Source organism: Microtus pennsylvanicus, chromosome 10, assembly GCF_037038515.1.
Source record: "Microtus pennsylvanicus isolate mMicPen1 chromosome 10, mMicPen1.hap1, whole genome shotgun sequence".
Lineage (NCBI taxonomy): Eukaryota > Metazoa > Chordata > Mammalia > Rodentia > Cricetidae > Microtus > Microtus pennsylvanicus.
In genome coordinates this window covers 113,337,069-113,353,357 of record NC_134588.1, presented here as the reverse complement: position 1 = coordinate 113,353,357, position 16,289 = coordinate 113,337,069, and positions in this window count along the sequence as shown.

Genomic DNA, 16,289 nt, shown 5'->3' with positions numbered 1-16,289 from the left:
CGTGGTATTGGCATAAAAACAAAGAAGTCGACCAATGGAATCTTATAGAAGACCCGAATTTTAACCCACAAACCTATGAACACCTCATTTTTGATAAAGGAGCTAAAAGTATACAATGGAAGAAAGAAAGCATCTTCAACAAATGGTGCTGGCTCAACTGGATGTCAACCTGTAGAAGAATGAAAATAGACCCATATCTATCACCATGCACAAAACTCAAGTCCAAATGGATCAAAGACCTCAATACCAGTCTGAACACACTGAACCTGACATAAGAGAAAGTGGGAAGTACCCTACAACATATGGGCACAGAAGATCACTTCCTACATATAACCCCAGCAACACAGACATTAAGGGCAACATTGAATAAATGGGACCTATTGAAACTGAGAAGCTTCTGTAAAGCAAAGGACACTGTCACTAAGACAAAAAGGCAACCCACTGACTGGGAGAAGATCTTCACCAACCCCACAACAGACAAAGGTCTGATCTCCAAAATATATAAAGAACTCAAGAAACTAGACTTTAAAATGCTAATTAACCCAATTAAAAGATGGGGCAATGGACTGAACAGAGAATTCTCAACAGAAGTTCAAATGGCCAAAAGACACTTAAGGTCATGCTCAACCTGTAGTAATAAGTGCGGCGGGACTGCATCTCCAGCACCCCGGCCACCTGCTAGCTTATGCGCGAAATAACAACACACAAATTGTATTCATTTAAACACTGCTTGGCCCATTTCTATCTAGCCTCTTCTAGGCTAACTCTCGCACCTGGACTAGCCCATTTCTAATAATCTGCTGTAGCCTACGAAGTGGCTTACCAGGGAGCTTCTGGCCTACGTCCATCCTGGGTAGGAGTTTCATCGCGCGTGTCTGCCCAGGAGCGGGGAGCATGGCGTCTCTCTGAGGCGTCTGCTCCCAAGAGGATAGCTGTGGAGTCTGAGCTCACTTCCTCTTCCTCCCAGCATTCTGTTCTGTTTTTTCCACCCACCTGTGTTCTAACCTATGAGGGCCAGCCAAGCAGTTTCTTTATTTTTTTAACCAATGACCTTCCTCCATCATCAACCTCCTTAGCCATCAAGGAAATGCAAATCAAAACAACTTTGAGATATCATCTTACACCTGTCAGAATGGTAAAATCAAAAACACCAATGATAGCCTTTGCTGGAGAGGTTGTGGAGGAAGGGGTACCCTCATCCATTGCTGGTGGGAATGCGAACTTGTCCAACTACTTTGGACATCAGTGTGGTGGTTTCTCGGGAAATTCGGGATCAACCTATCCCAGGACCCAGCAATACCACTCTTGGCAATATACTCAAGAGATGCCCTGTCATATTACAAAAGCATTTGTTCAACTATATTCATAGCAGCATTATTTGTAATAGCCAGAACCTGGAAGCAACCTAGAAGTCCTTCAATGGAAGAATGGATGAAGAAAGTGTGGAATATGTACACATTAGAGTACTACGCTGTGGTAAAAAACAATAACTTCTCGAATTTTGCATGTAAATGGATGGAAATAGAAAACACTATCCTGAGTGAGGTGTCCCAGAACCAAAAAGATGAACATGGGATGTACTCACGCATAATTGGTTTCTAGCCATAAATAAATGACATTGAGTCTATAATTTATGATCCTAAAGAAGCTAAATAAGAAGGTGAACCCAAAGAAAAACATATAGTTATCCTCCTGGATATGGGAAGTAGACAAGATTGCCAAGCAAAAATTGGGATCTTGGGGGAGGGGTGGGAGAGGGGTAAGGAGAGATGGGGAGAGAAATGTGAGAAGGGGAGGATGGGGGGAACTTGGGGAATTGGGATGGTTGGGATAAAGGAAGGATGGTTATGGGAGCAGGGAAGCATATATCTTAATTCAGGGATCCAGCTTAGGGTAGGCAAGAGACCTGAACCTAGAGGGGCTCCCAGGTGCCCAGAGGGATGTCCCCAGTTAGTTCCTTGGGCAGCTGAGGATAAGGAACCTGAAATGGCCCTATCCTATAACCACACTGATGAATATCTTGCATAACACCATAGAACCTTCATCAGGCAATGGAAGGAGATAGAGACAGAGACCCACATTGGAGCACCGGAATAAGCTCCCAAGGTCCCAATGAAGAGCAGAAGGAGGGAGAACATGAGCAAGGAAGTCGGGACTGTGAGGGGTGCACCCACCCACTGAGACAGAGGGACTGATCTATTGGGAGCTCACCAATAGCTGGACTGGAACTGAAAAAGCATGAGATAAAACTGGTCTCTCTGAACAATGAGGACTGATGAGAAGCCAAAGACAATGGCACTGGGGTTTGATCCTACTTCATGTTCTGGCTTTGTTTGAGCCTAGTCAGTTTGGATGGTCACCTTCCTAGACCTAGATGGAGGGGGGAGGACCTTGGACTTTCCGCAGTGCAGGAAACCCTGACTGCTCTTTGGACTGGAGAGTGATGGGGAAAGGAGTGGGGGGGAGAGGGAGTGGTGTGGGAGGAAGGGGAGTGTAATGGGAGGCTGGGAGGAGACAGAATTTTTTTTTTATTTTTCAATAAAAAAAGGCAGCCTATTGAATGGGAAAAGATCTTTACCAACCCCACATCAGAGAGGACTCATCTCCAAAATATATAAAGAACTCAAGAAATTAGACATCAAAATTTCAAATAGTACAATTAAAAATGGGGTACACAACTAAATAAAATTCAACAGAAGAATCTCAAATGGTCAAAAGACATTTAAGGAAATGTTCAACATCCTTAGACATCAGGGAAATAAAAATCAAAACAACTCTGAGAAACCATCTTATTCTGTAATGGTGTAAATGAATGCAGACAGATTGTAAAAATATATAGACTTTTAATGGGGAAATAGACTTACAGAACCACCATTTCAGCAGAGACCAGGAAAGCAGAAGCAAGCGCTGCCAGCACGCTCACCAGATTTATAGGTAAACATTAGCCCAAGGCAAACAGACCCCTAAGGGGGGGGGACTTATCCCTACATCTCCCCTTTTTGTCTAAATAAGACAGAACTAAACCAAATACAACTATATACCATAATAACAAATAATAAATATAACAAACAATATTGAGAACAAAAGTTTTGCTAAACATTCTATCTCAAGGAGTCTAAATAATGTAGAGAGTAACTACAATTATATAATCTTCAACTCCGTCAAAGATCTGAGAAGGGAATAAATAATACTTAACACACGAGATATATTCAAAATGTGCAACAATTGACAGAGACAACTGACTACCTAGGCAATCACCAAAAGTCTCGTTTGCAATGTTGAGTCAACCAACTTTGGCTAAGGGCTAACATAACTGACATACCATTATTAAAGGCAAGGAACTTTTCAAAATTATCTTACCCTGTATTGGCAGGATATGACAGTCCTGTTTTATCCATTGATGCATGCTCTGTATCTCTGTCAGTGGTTGAGGTATGGGCATTTCTTTGCCCAAAGACCAGTTCTGCCAAATAGAAAGGCTCCAGGTGGAGTGCCTTTGGTGTTCAACATTCTTTCGGGAATAGAGCGGTATTGCCAGGAGCAATTGTGTCTCACTATCACAAAACTCTGAGTTAGATTAAAGGCCATTTTCTACAGCTCTTTGAAGAGGTTGAAGATTATCTATCTATCCTGAGTATAATCTCTATATATCTAAAGAACCTGATTAGTCTAATTATAAATGACAAACTTAGATGACTATTAATCTATATAATTCTCAATATCTATCTAACTTAAAGACTAAGACAATAAACAACTGTGTAACAAATGAGGATAATGACCTCCAAATATAAACACTGTACAAATATACATTGCAATATGGTAAATATATATCAATACACAAATATTATATAAGTATCTTAATCAGAGGTAGAAATGTACACTGCAATATGGTAAATGTATACTATATATATATATATATCAATACAATATATGTCAATACATAAAAAATGTTTTAAACAGACAAAGAAACATGCATGCATACAATATTCAATATAATTTAACTTTGTATCAATATACAAGAATCGATACCAATATATTTGTCTAAAAACAGTAACTCACAATTATAAATCTATTATCCCATCATTCCCTTTTTTTTCAAAATGATCCCTGAGCTTATAAAATTTCTCCCCCAACCTCCCAACCCCTGAATGATGTCCCTAAACCCAGGGGCAAACTTTACTGGGAGAGGGGACATCGTCCTCTAGAATTACTTCCAGCTGACATGGGGCGACGTTCTTTCTGGGGGATCCTGTGAAAGTAAAATGATGGTTAAATTTCAAGATAAATATCTTTTAAAATTGCAAATAGTCTCTGAGTATTTTGTGGCAGTCTGACCAGAATGTTGTACAAGATGTGCACCATTTCAGCTAACCAAGTTGGGATCGTCTTGTGCAGCTGGTACCCAAAACAGGTCTTGTAGTAGCGCTATCAGTATCATGACGTCATATCAACCAGGTAGAGTTGTTGTTGTGGGGCCCCATCTTCTTCCTGGAAACTTTCAAATGTCACTTCAGGAAAAACTCATTGTTCATTGTGAAAAACTTAAACATTAATCATATAGACATATATAGACATACATATATATATATTCAATGAAAGGCATGATAGATATATTCAATGAAATGTATGATAGATATGAAGAAAAGCAAAGATGTTTTATAAACTCATATTTCTTTCTGTCTCATATCATTGCTCTTGACATGAGACAGAAACTCCAGAAACTCTGGGTTTTTCTCTTACTAACAAGCTTGGAATTGGAGAGGGGCTGAGCCAGAGTCCAACTTCAAAACCAGCTCTACATATTTATAAAGAAATGTTTAATAAGACACACACACACACACACACACACACACACACACACACATATATATATATAAATTAATACTTACAAAATGTGTCCATCCATCCGTAATTAAATATTCAGGGTCCCTTAATCTTTGAAGATGAATATTTTCCTGTGGAGATAAGAAAAGAACCCTGCCCCCAACCTATCTGTATTTCTTACCATCAGTATGCTCGCCATCCTTGTGAATGAATTGTTATTTATCTTTTCCAAGTGGCTTCTCTTCTTCAAACTGAACCTTTATTAATTTTGATGGTGTCCACAATTTTTCCTCACCTGTGGAGATAAGAGAAAAACCCCTTCCCCAACACAGCACATCTCCTGGCTTGCATTGTGAGGTCAGCACATCCTTGAAATAAACTGGTTGATTTAGTTCAGTAGACTTTTCCATTATCCAATGTCTTTCTGCAGCCGTTGTTCCCTTCTCATTAGCGTTGAGAAAATTCAAGGTTAACAAAGCATTATGTAACCTATTTCTGGGGGTGTTTTCCACCCCTTTCTGTTTGTTCAACATATCCTTTATAGTTCGATTTGATCTTTCTATGACTGCTTGACCTGTAGGATTGTATGGTATACCTGTAACATGCTTGATATTGTAATAATCAAAAAACTGTTTCATTTTCCTAGAGACATAAGCAGGACCATTATCAGTCTTTATTTGTGTAGGTATACCCATGATAGCCATGACTTCTAATAAATGAGTGATTATTGAATCAGCTTTTTCTGAACTTAAAGCGGTTTCCCACTGAAAGCCTGAATAAGTGTCAATGGTGTGATGAACATATTTTAATTTGCCAAATTCTGCAAAGTGGAACACATCCATCTGCCAGATTTCATTCCTTTGAGTGCCCTTTGGATTAGCCCCTGCAGGCAGTGGTGTTTGGTTATAGAAAGAGCAAGTAGGGCATTTCTTTACAATCTCCTTAGCTTGTTGCCATGTAATAGAAAACTCTTTCTTCAAACCTTTGCTATTAACATGATGTTTTTTATGAAATTCAGAGGCTTGTAGCACACTACCAATCAATAATTGATCAATTTCTGCATTACCTTGTGCTAGAGGACCTGGCAGACCCATATGGGATCAGATGTGTGTTATGTACATAGGTCAAAGCCTGTTCCTGATCAAATCTTGAACCTGGAGAAACAATGAGGTTAGTTCTGTATCATCAGGTATAAATTCAGCAGTTTCAATATGTAAAATAACTTTCTGCGTATTGTGAATCAGTAACTATATTAGTAGGTTGTTTAAAATCCCTTAGCACCATAAGAATGGCATATAATTCTGCCTTCTGGACAGAATCATAAGGACTTTGTTCCATCTTACCCAAGTCTTCTGATTTGTAACCTGCCTTCCCTGATTTATTGGCATCAGTATAGAATGTACAGGCTCCAGTTATTGGAGCATCATGGACGATTCAAGGAAGGATCCAAGAAGTTCTCTTTATGAAGTTAAGCCTCTTGCTTTTTGGATAGTTGTTATTAATGTCTCCCAAAAAATTAGCACAAGCTCTTTGCCATGGTCCCTTATCTTCCCATAATTTCTTTAGTTCATCAGCAGTGAAAGGCACTATAATTTCTGTTGGGTCTATGCCTGCTAGTTGACGAAGTCTCAGCTTGCTTTTTATAATTAACTCAGAGACTTTTTACACATAAGTTTTCAGTTTCTTACTTGGTTTATGGGGTAAAAAGATCCTTTCCAAGATAATATCATCTCTCTGCATTAAAATTCCTGTAGGAGAAATTTTTGATGGTAGTATGACGAGAATACAATCGAGCTCTGGATTCACCCTGTCCACATGTGCCTGTTGTAATTTTTCCTCAATCATTGTCAGTTCCTTTTCTGCTTTAGCTATTAATTCTCTTGGACTGTTTAAATCTTTATCACCATCCAAGGTTTTGTTCAAATGAATTATTAGATCAGGTGCTATCCCAATAGCTGGCCATAGACTAGAAATGTCTCCTAACAGTCTTTGAAAGTCATTAAGAGTCCGTAGGCGATATCTCCTAATTTGTGCTTTTTGTGTCTTAATTTTTTGCAAACCTATTTTATAACCTAAATAATTAACAGAATCTCCCTTCTGAATATTTTCAGGAGCGTTTTGCAATCCCCATTTAGGTAAAAGTATCTTTATTTCTTCAAACAGTCTGTTCAAGGCATCCATGTTTGAATCGGATAAAAAAATGTTGTTCATGTAATGGTATACTATAGATTTGGGAAATTTCTTGCGTATTATTTGCAATGGTTGGTTCACAAAATATTGGCACAAGGAGGGGTTATTTAACATACCCTGGGGGAGGACGGTGCAGTGGTATCTCCTTGAAGGTTGAGAATTGGTATAAGTAGGCAATGTGAAGGCAATTTTTTTTCTATCTTCTTTTTGTAAAGGTATAATGAAAAAACAATCCTTTAAATCAGTAACTATGAGATGCCATCCTTTTGGTAACAAAGAGGGCAAAGGAATTCCAGATTGCAGAGGGCCCATAGGTTGAATAACCTTGTTGATGGCCCTGAGATCTCTCACCATTCTCCAATTACCTGATTTTTTCTTAACCACAAATACAGGAGAATTCCAGGGGCTGGTAGATTCTTCTATATGTCCAGCATCTAGTTGCTCTTGTACCAGCTATTCTAAAGCCTGTAACTTTTCCTCAGCTAAAGGCCATTGCTTTGTCCATATTGGTTTCTCAGTCAACCATTTTAGAGGCAAGGCTGTTGGTATCTCTGAAGGGACATCAATTGCTTGTTCTTGTACAGCCTGAATGGCCGGTTTTTTCCATTTGTAATATCTTTTAATATTATTCTCAGAAATATAGGCTCTAGAAGTAGCAGGAATGTTAATTTCGGTATTCCATTGTTGTAATAGGTCACAACCCCATAAATTCATCGCGATATTGGTTACATATGGCTTTAATTTTCCTATTTGTCCCTCTGGCCCTATACATTCAACCCATCTCATGCTCTGCCTTACTCGAGATAGGGTTCCAATTCCCAGGAACTGAACATTTACATTCTGAAGAGGCCAATACGGATGCCAAGATTCTGGGGTAATGATACTTACATCAGTACCTGTGTCCAGCAGGCCAGTAATAAAAATGCCATTTACACACACTCTCAGTTTAGGTCTTTGATCATTTATAGAAGTTTGCCGAAACACACGTAACTTATCTTTCTGATCATTATTGCTTGTAACAGTAGGCATGGGGCTTCCTAATTGTCCTGATGAGGCACGTTCTCTGCAGAAACTGGAAATGACTGAACCATGTTTGCCATGGGGGCCTGTGAGGCCCCCCCTCTCACGTTTCCCGACTGTATCAGGTTGCCTTGTCTATCTCTTGTAGACCTGCATTCATTCGTCCAATGTCTGCCTTTTCCACATCTTCTACATAAATCTGAAGGCTGAGTCCTCCTATTTCTGTTATTTCTAGAAGATGCATTATTATTATTATTTCTGAAAGATGTATTATTATTATTATTATTTCTGAAAATCCGTTGTCTACAATTCCTTTTCATATGACCCATTTTGCCATAATTAAAACATTTGGTATTCTGGTGTCTCCTTTTACCATTGGAAATTGCTTCTTCTACCCATGCTTCAGTGCCATAATCAAATGTATCAACATTGAGTGTATGCAAGACCCATTCTTCCAAAGGCACTGATCTGAGCTTTAAAGGCCCCAAAATCCTTTTGCATTCCACATTTGCATTTTCATAAGCCAAAGACTCAATCATTATATGCCTTGCTTCTGGGTCAGATATCCCTATTTGTACAGCCTTAGTTAATCTTTGTAAAAATTCACTAAAGGGTTCTCTCTGACCCTGTTTAACTCTGACAAATGATTCCATTCTCTATCCTGGGTCTTGTACCCTGTCCCAAGCCCTTAAAGCTGCTATAGTACACATGGAGAGTGTGTTTTCATCCAAATTAGCTTGTTCCTGAGGGTCGGAAAAGAGCCCTTCACCTAGAATTTTATCTAGGGAAATGTCAATTCCCTTTGCTTTTTCCTGCTGTTCTAAAAGTCTAGCCTCTTGCCTGAATAAGCATTTCCATTTCAATTGCGGTCCACTCTCAAGTACCGCAGAGCTCAGTTGGAGCCAGTCCGAGGGGGTTGCTCTGCATGTCGTGGCCCAAGATCTTAGCATCTCTTTAACAAAAGAGGCTTGCATCCCAAAAGTCATGACAGCCTGTTTAATTTCCTTGAGGTCATTCATACGGACAGGCTCCCATGTATCCTCCTTGATGACCCTAGGGTTTCTGGAACCAGTCAGCTTCTCTGTTGTTATTACTGGAAAGGCAGGTAGAGCTGTAGGTAGAGCTTTGTGGAAATTGTCCCGGAGAGATTTACCCATAGATGTAGTTAAAATTTGCCTTTCTACCCTTTGCTCTTCTTCATCAGAATTTAGAAATTCCTCAATCTTTCCAATTCTATTCACCATTGCCTTCTGCAATGTCTGAATCTCCTGTCCAGAATTATGTTCCAAAGCCTTCATTGAGGATTCGAAAGTATGAAGTTTGTCCATTAGAGATAACATCTCATCTTTGGACATAATTTTTATGGCATAAACTGTGCCTTCTTGTATTAACAATCTTTCCACCAATCTGTCATAAGCTTTAGACAAAATCCGATTGTCACATTCAGCAGTTTTGATTCTCTCAGTTAATGTTTCGTTTCCTACAGAAAGGGACTGAATCTTATGGTCCAAATCAGCTGTTCCCTCTTCCATAGTAATGAATTTCTCCTTAATATCAGCCACTAATGTTTCAGTTCCTACAGAAAGGGACTGAAGCTTATGATTCAAATCAGCTGTTCCCTCTTCCATAGTAATGAATTTTTCCTTAATATCAGCCACTAATGTTTCAGTTCCTACAGAAAGGGACTGAAGCTTACAATCCAGATCAGCTGTTCCCTCTTCCATAGTAATGAATTTCTCCTTAATATCAGCCACTAATGTTTCAGTTCCTACAGAAAGGGACTGAACCTTACGATCCAGATCAGCTGTTCCCTCTTCCATAGTAATGAATTTCTCCTTAACATCAGCCTGGAGAACTTCAAACTGATTCTTGAGAAGATTGTTATCAGCCTGGAGAACTTCAAACTGATTCTTGAGAAGATTGTTGTCAGCCTGGAGAACTTCAAACTGATTCTTGAGAAGATTGTTGTCATTCTCAATTGTTTTTAAGCGTTCAATCTCTGCCTTAAGAATCCTGGATTTGTCTCGTAAAAACTTTATCATATTTCTATTATCAAACCATTTGGTGCCAATGAAAACTACGAATCCCAGAAGGATCCATAGATGTGGGGTGATAGACACCTCTTGTAAAATCTCCCACATGGTACAATTTAAAAAATTGTTAAATTCTTGAATACTAACGTGTTCAGACATTTTATTTATGAAAGAAAATTTTTACCTGCAATGATAGGTTCCTGCCAGTGGTGGTCTCTATGTTTTTGGAGCCTGTCCTGCAACTAGCTCTTGTAGACTAGGCTGGCCTCAAACTCACAGAGATCCTCCTGCCTCTGCCTCCCAAGTGCTGGGATTAAAGGTGTGCACTATCACGGCCTGGCAGGCCTCAAACTCACAAAGATCCGCCTGCCTCTGCTTCCCAAGTGCTGGGATTAAAGGCGTGTGCTACCACTGCCTGGCCGGCCTCAAACTCACAGAGATCCGCTTGCCCGCCTCCCAAGTGCTGGTATCAAAAGCGTGGGCCACCACTGCCTGGCCAAGTCACTTTGTATCAGACCAAATCTGCCGCTGTGGCAGCTTTTGTTAAAAACCACAGGTACTTGAGCTTCTGCTAATTCAGGCAGTGGGGTTCCGCTGCAAAACTTAGCCAAGGCAGGCAGAATGGGCCTGTGTGGCCGAGTATGTCTTGGACTCGGCACTGGGGCCAGAGTTACAAACTGAAAAACAGCACCCGGGAGGGTGCTGTGTTAGCTAGCGGGCTACCCGCTTGAGTCGGGGGGCAAAATAGCCCCACGTTGGGTGCCAAAATGTAGCGGCGTAAACGAATGCAGACAGATTGTAACAATATATATATAGCTTTAATGTAGAAAGAGACTTACAGAACCACCATTCCAGTGGAGACCAGGAAAGCAGAAGCTATGCTGGGAGCACGCTGGCCAAATTTATAGGCAGACATTAGCCCGAGGAGAACACGCCCCCTAAGGGGCGGGACTTATCCCTACATGTTCTAACAAAATTAGTCTCACATTTGTATTAATATACAAAATTTGTATACAATATAAAAATCCAGGAGATGGAGAGATGGATCAGAGGATAAGAGCACAGCCAGCTCTTCCAGAGGTTCTGAGTTAAATTCCCAGCAACCACATGGTGGTTCACAGCCATCTATAATGGGATCTGGTGCCTCTTCTGGCAGAACACTATATACTTAATAAATAAAATATTTTTTAAAAAGGCAACTAAATAAATAAATAAATAAATGTCCAATCCAACATAAAATATTTAAAACTAATAGTTGCTTTTTAAAAGTATATTCAATAATCTACCTTTTTATTTTATCAGATATATATCCTTCCTTTTTCAGAATATATCAAATAATCTACTCTTTTATCCTATTATTTCTGTGTCTCCCTTTTTTCATTTCAATACATGAACTGTGAATTTAATCATCTTTGTTCAATTTTCCTTATGACTATAACCAATAACAATGTAACCAACACCTCTAAATAATGATAAATATCCATAACCCATTGGAAAACCAAAATTCACCCACCTCTCACCTCTTGAGAATGTGGTCATTGTACAATTAAATTTACTTTCTGTTCTCTGGAGGTGATTCTGAAAAGATAATTTTGGGTTAATTGTCAAGTCCTAGGAGAAGTAACTGTATCATTTGTTGTCCAGTCTCTGCATAATGGGAACGTGCAGGGCTTGTTTCAAGTCCTAGCTAGAACAATCTGTTAGGCTGGATCATTTCAACTAGCCACCTTAAAATTGTTCTGAGCACTTTGTAGTCCAAAAGCCAATCTTTAGATGGTAGTTTTTCAGCTCAATGATATTATCATAGTCCTGGAAGAATTGTTGTTATGGCACCCCATCTTTTCTTTGGAGACCTCAAAGGCTGCTGTTGGACGAGCTCATGGTTCACTGCAGAAAACTGATAGAGACTCTAATCTGAAATCATGTACAGGAAGTAGAGGATACATTTTTCTAGAATTAGAACTCTATTACCATTAATATCATGAGAAAAGTTTACTATATATATGTGTGTGTGTGTATATATATATATATATATAGTGTAAACCTGTACCTTAAGAAAAGCTGTTAACATGTCAATATAAACCCAAGGGATAATGAGATTAGTAACAAAATAGTTCTTAAATTTTCGTTTTTCTTCTGTCTCATATCAGGTGGCTCTTTTGATATGAGACAGAGATTTTGGATTTTATTTTAAAAGGAAACTTGGCTTTAGAAAAGGGGGAGAGCCACACTCCAACCCAAAATCAGCTTTAATCTTTAGCTATATTGGGAACTACAAAAAGACCATTTGAATTATATATCTATAGAGAACATCAGAAACAAATATTTGGGATGGTTTATGAAATTTTATCCTGTTGGAAATGTGATATATCAAAAGGCCAATTTACTCTTTTTCTTGAGACTTTTTTTATTCTGGATGATTTGTTCTTTTTCTTCAGATGTCTCATTTTTCAGTGGTCTTCAGATACCTTTATTCTCCTGAAAAGACAGAAACAAAACCCTTCCCCAACCCTAATTTTGATGAGATTCTCTTTTGACAAGTTATATATGTTCAAATAAAAAGGATTTGTTAGTTTTATAGGTTAGTTTAGATTAAATGGCCATACTTTTTGATGAACTATCATCTCCTCTGACTAAGAGGTGTCTTTTTTTTTAAATCAAACCTTTATCAATTTTGATAGTACCCATAGCTTTTTTTCTTCTGTGTAAACAAAAGCAAAAACCCTTCCCCAATGTAACACATAACCTGGTTTCCATTCCAAGGTCAGTACATCTTTAAAGAACATTGAATAATTTATTTCTGTAGTTTTTTTTCAACTACCTAATGCCTCTCTACAGCAGTTGTTTATTCTCATTAGCATTTAGAAAATTCAAAGTTAATAAGTCATTTCTGGGCGTATTTATCATCCCTATCTGTTTATTTAACATACCCTTTAGAGTTTGATTTAATCTTTCTATAACTGCCTAACCTGTGGGATTGGGTGATATAACTATAATATGCTTTATATTATAATAAGCAGAAAAATTTAATTTTCTTAGAAATATATGCTGGGCCATTGTCTGTCTTTGTTTGTACAGGCATACCCATGATGGCCATAACTTCCATCAAATGTGTAGTTACCAAATGTGCAGTTGCCTATGAAAAACCTGAAGAGATATCAATGGTTTGTACACATTTAAGTTTTCCAAATTCTACAAAATGGAACACATCCATCTTCCAGATTTCATTCATTTGAGTACCCTTTGGATGAATTCCTGCAGGTAGTGGTGTTTGACTGTATAAAGAACAAATAGGACATTTCCTTATAGTTTCCTTGGCTTGTTGCCTTTCCTATTGACATGATGTTTATTTTGAAATTCTCAAGGATTCAGCACATTTCCAATCAATAATTGTTCAATTTCTGCATTACCTTGTGCTAGAGAACCCAGCAGACCAGTAGGTAATCGTTTGTGTGTTACATCTATAGGATGCTTCCTGTTCTTGATTGTATCTTGTAACTGAATAAATCATAAAGTCAATTCTGTATCATCTGTTACAAATTCAGTGGTTTAAATATGTAAAACAACTCTTTCTGCATATTGCAAATCCATAAGTATGTTGAGAGGTTTTTTAAAGGCAGTCCATAACTTTAAACCCAGTCCTCAGGAGGTAGAGGTAGGTGGATCTCTGTGAGTTTGAGGCCAGCCTGGTCTACAAGAGCTAGTTGCAGGACAGCTCGAACTGTAACACAGAGAAACCCTGTCTCAAAAAACAAAAACAAAAAAATAAATCCTTTAGTTTTTGGACAGAATCATAAAGACTTTGATCCTGTTTATTTATATTTTCTGATTTGTAACCTGCATTCCTGATTTATTTGCATCATTATAGAATATATGGGCTCCAGTTATTGGTGTGTCCCTTATAGTGTGAGGAAGGCATCTGATTAGTTCTCTATAAGTTGAATTTTCTTGCTTTTGGAATAGTTGTTTGTTAATCTCTCCCCAAAAGTCATTACAAGCTTTTTTCCAGGGTTCAAATTCTTCCCATAATTTGTCAATTTCTTAATTATTAAAAAGGTACTATAATTTCTTCTGGGTCTATTCCTTCCTGTGAATTGATAAGGTCTCAATTTTTCTTTTAGAATTAACTCAGAGGCCTTTTCTGGTGTAGGCAGTCCTTTTATGTCTATGTGTTGCTTTTATTAGTTAATGAATAAAGCTGCTTCAGCCAGTGGCTTAGTAGACTAGAGCAAGGTAGAAATTCCAAGCAGATAGGGTAGGAAAGACAGTAGAGTCAGAAGAAGCCATATAGCTGCCTCAGGAGATAGACATTGGACCCCAGATGGAACCTTGGCAGTAAACCACGAGCCTCATGGTAAAATATAAAATAATAGAAAATTGGTTAATTTAAGATGTAAGACCTAAAAAAAGGGGGCTGTAGAGATGGCTCAGAGGTTAAGCACACTGGCTGCTCTTCCAAAGGTCCTGAGTTCAATTCCCAGCAACCACATGGTGGCTCACAACCATCTGTAATGAGATCTGGTGCCCTCTTCTGACCTTCAGACATCCATGCAGACTGAATGCTGTATACATAATAAATAAATAAATCTTTAAAAAAAAGATGTAAGACCTAGATAGAAAGACACTTAAGCTATTGGCCAAACAATATTGCATTTAATATAGTTTCTGTGTAATTATTTTGGGTCTGGGTGGCCAGGAAACAAGCAAGCATCTTCCACCAAAACTTTCCCCCATAAGATATTAGTTTTTTACTTGGTTTATGTGGTTAAAAAGATCCATTCTAAAATAATATCTTCCCTCTGCATTAAAATTCCTGTATGGTAATGTTTGGAGGGTAATATAAACAGAATTCAGTTACAATTTGGACCCACACAATCCACATATGCCTTCTGTAAACTATCTTCAGTCAAAGTCAATTCTCTCATTTTCAGCTGATACTTCTCTGTGACTAAGTCCTTCTCACCATGTAAGGTTTTGTTTAAGTTAATAAGTTCATCCGGTTTTATCCCAATAGTGGGATATGGTGTAAAATGTCTCCTAGCTATCTTTGGAAGTCATTAAGAGTCTGTAATTGATTTCTCCTAACCTGTACCTTTTGGGATATAATTTTTTGTAAATCTAGTTTATAGCCTAAATAATTAATAGAATCTCCTCTTTGTATTTTTCTCAGTAACAATTTTCAATCCCCTACAAAGCAAAAATTTTCTTTACTTTTTCTAACATTCTTTCTAAAGTATCTACATTTGAATCAGACAGCAAAATGTAACCCATATAATGGTAAACTATAAATTCAGTAAATTGCTTACATATCATTTCCAATGACTGGCTTACAAAATATTGGGACATGGTGGGAATATTTAACATTCCCTGTGGAGGAATCTTCCATTCATATCTCCTAGAAGTAAGAGAATTATTATAAGTAGACACTATAATGGCCAATTTTTTCTCTTTTTTTTCTTGTAAAGGTATACTGAAGAAACAACTTTTTAAATCAATAACTGTAAGAGTCCATCCTTAAGACAAAGGAATCCCAGACTGTAGAGAGCCCATTAGCAGAATCACCATATTAACAGCTTTTAGTTCTGTTACCATTTTCCAGATTTCTTTTTAGTTGTTGCTTTTGGGATAGTTGTTAATCTCTACCGAAAAAATTACAAGCTGTTTGCCAGGGTTGACTTCTTCCCATAATTTGTTAATTTCATCAGTAGTAAAAGGTACTTTAATTTCTGCTGGGTCTATTCCTGCTAATTGATGAAGTCTCAGTTTTCATCAAAAGAAACCCAAATAATCCAATAAAGAAATGGGGTACAGACCTAAACAGAGAACTCTCCACAGTGTAATCTAAAATGACTGAAAGACACTTAAGTAAATGCTCAACATCTTCAGCCATCAGAGATATGCAAATCAAAACAACTCTGATATTCCATCTTACCCCTGTAAGAATGGCCAAGATCAAAAACACTGAGACAAGATATGCTGAAGAGGATGTGGCATAAAGGGAACACTACTCCATTGTTGGTGGGAATGTAAACTGGTATAACTGCTTTGGATATCAGTATGGTGATTTCTCAGAAAAATTAGGAAACAACCTTCTTCAAGACCCAGCAATATCACTTTTGGGTATTTACCCAAAGTAATGATACCACAAGGACATGTGCTCAACTATGTTCATAGCAGCATTATCATAGCCAGAACCTGGAAACAACCTAAATTTCCCTTTAC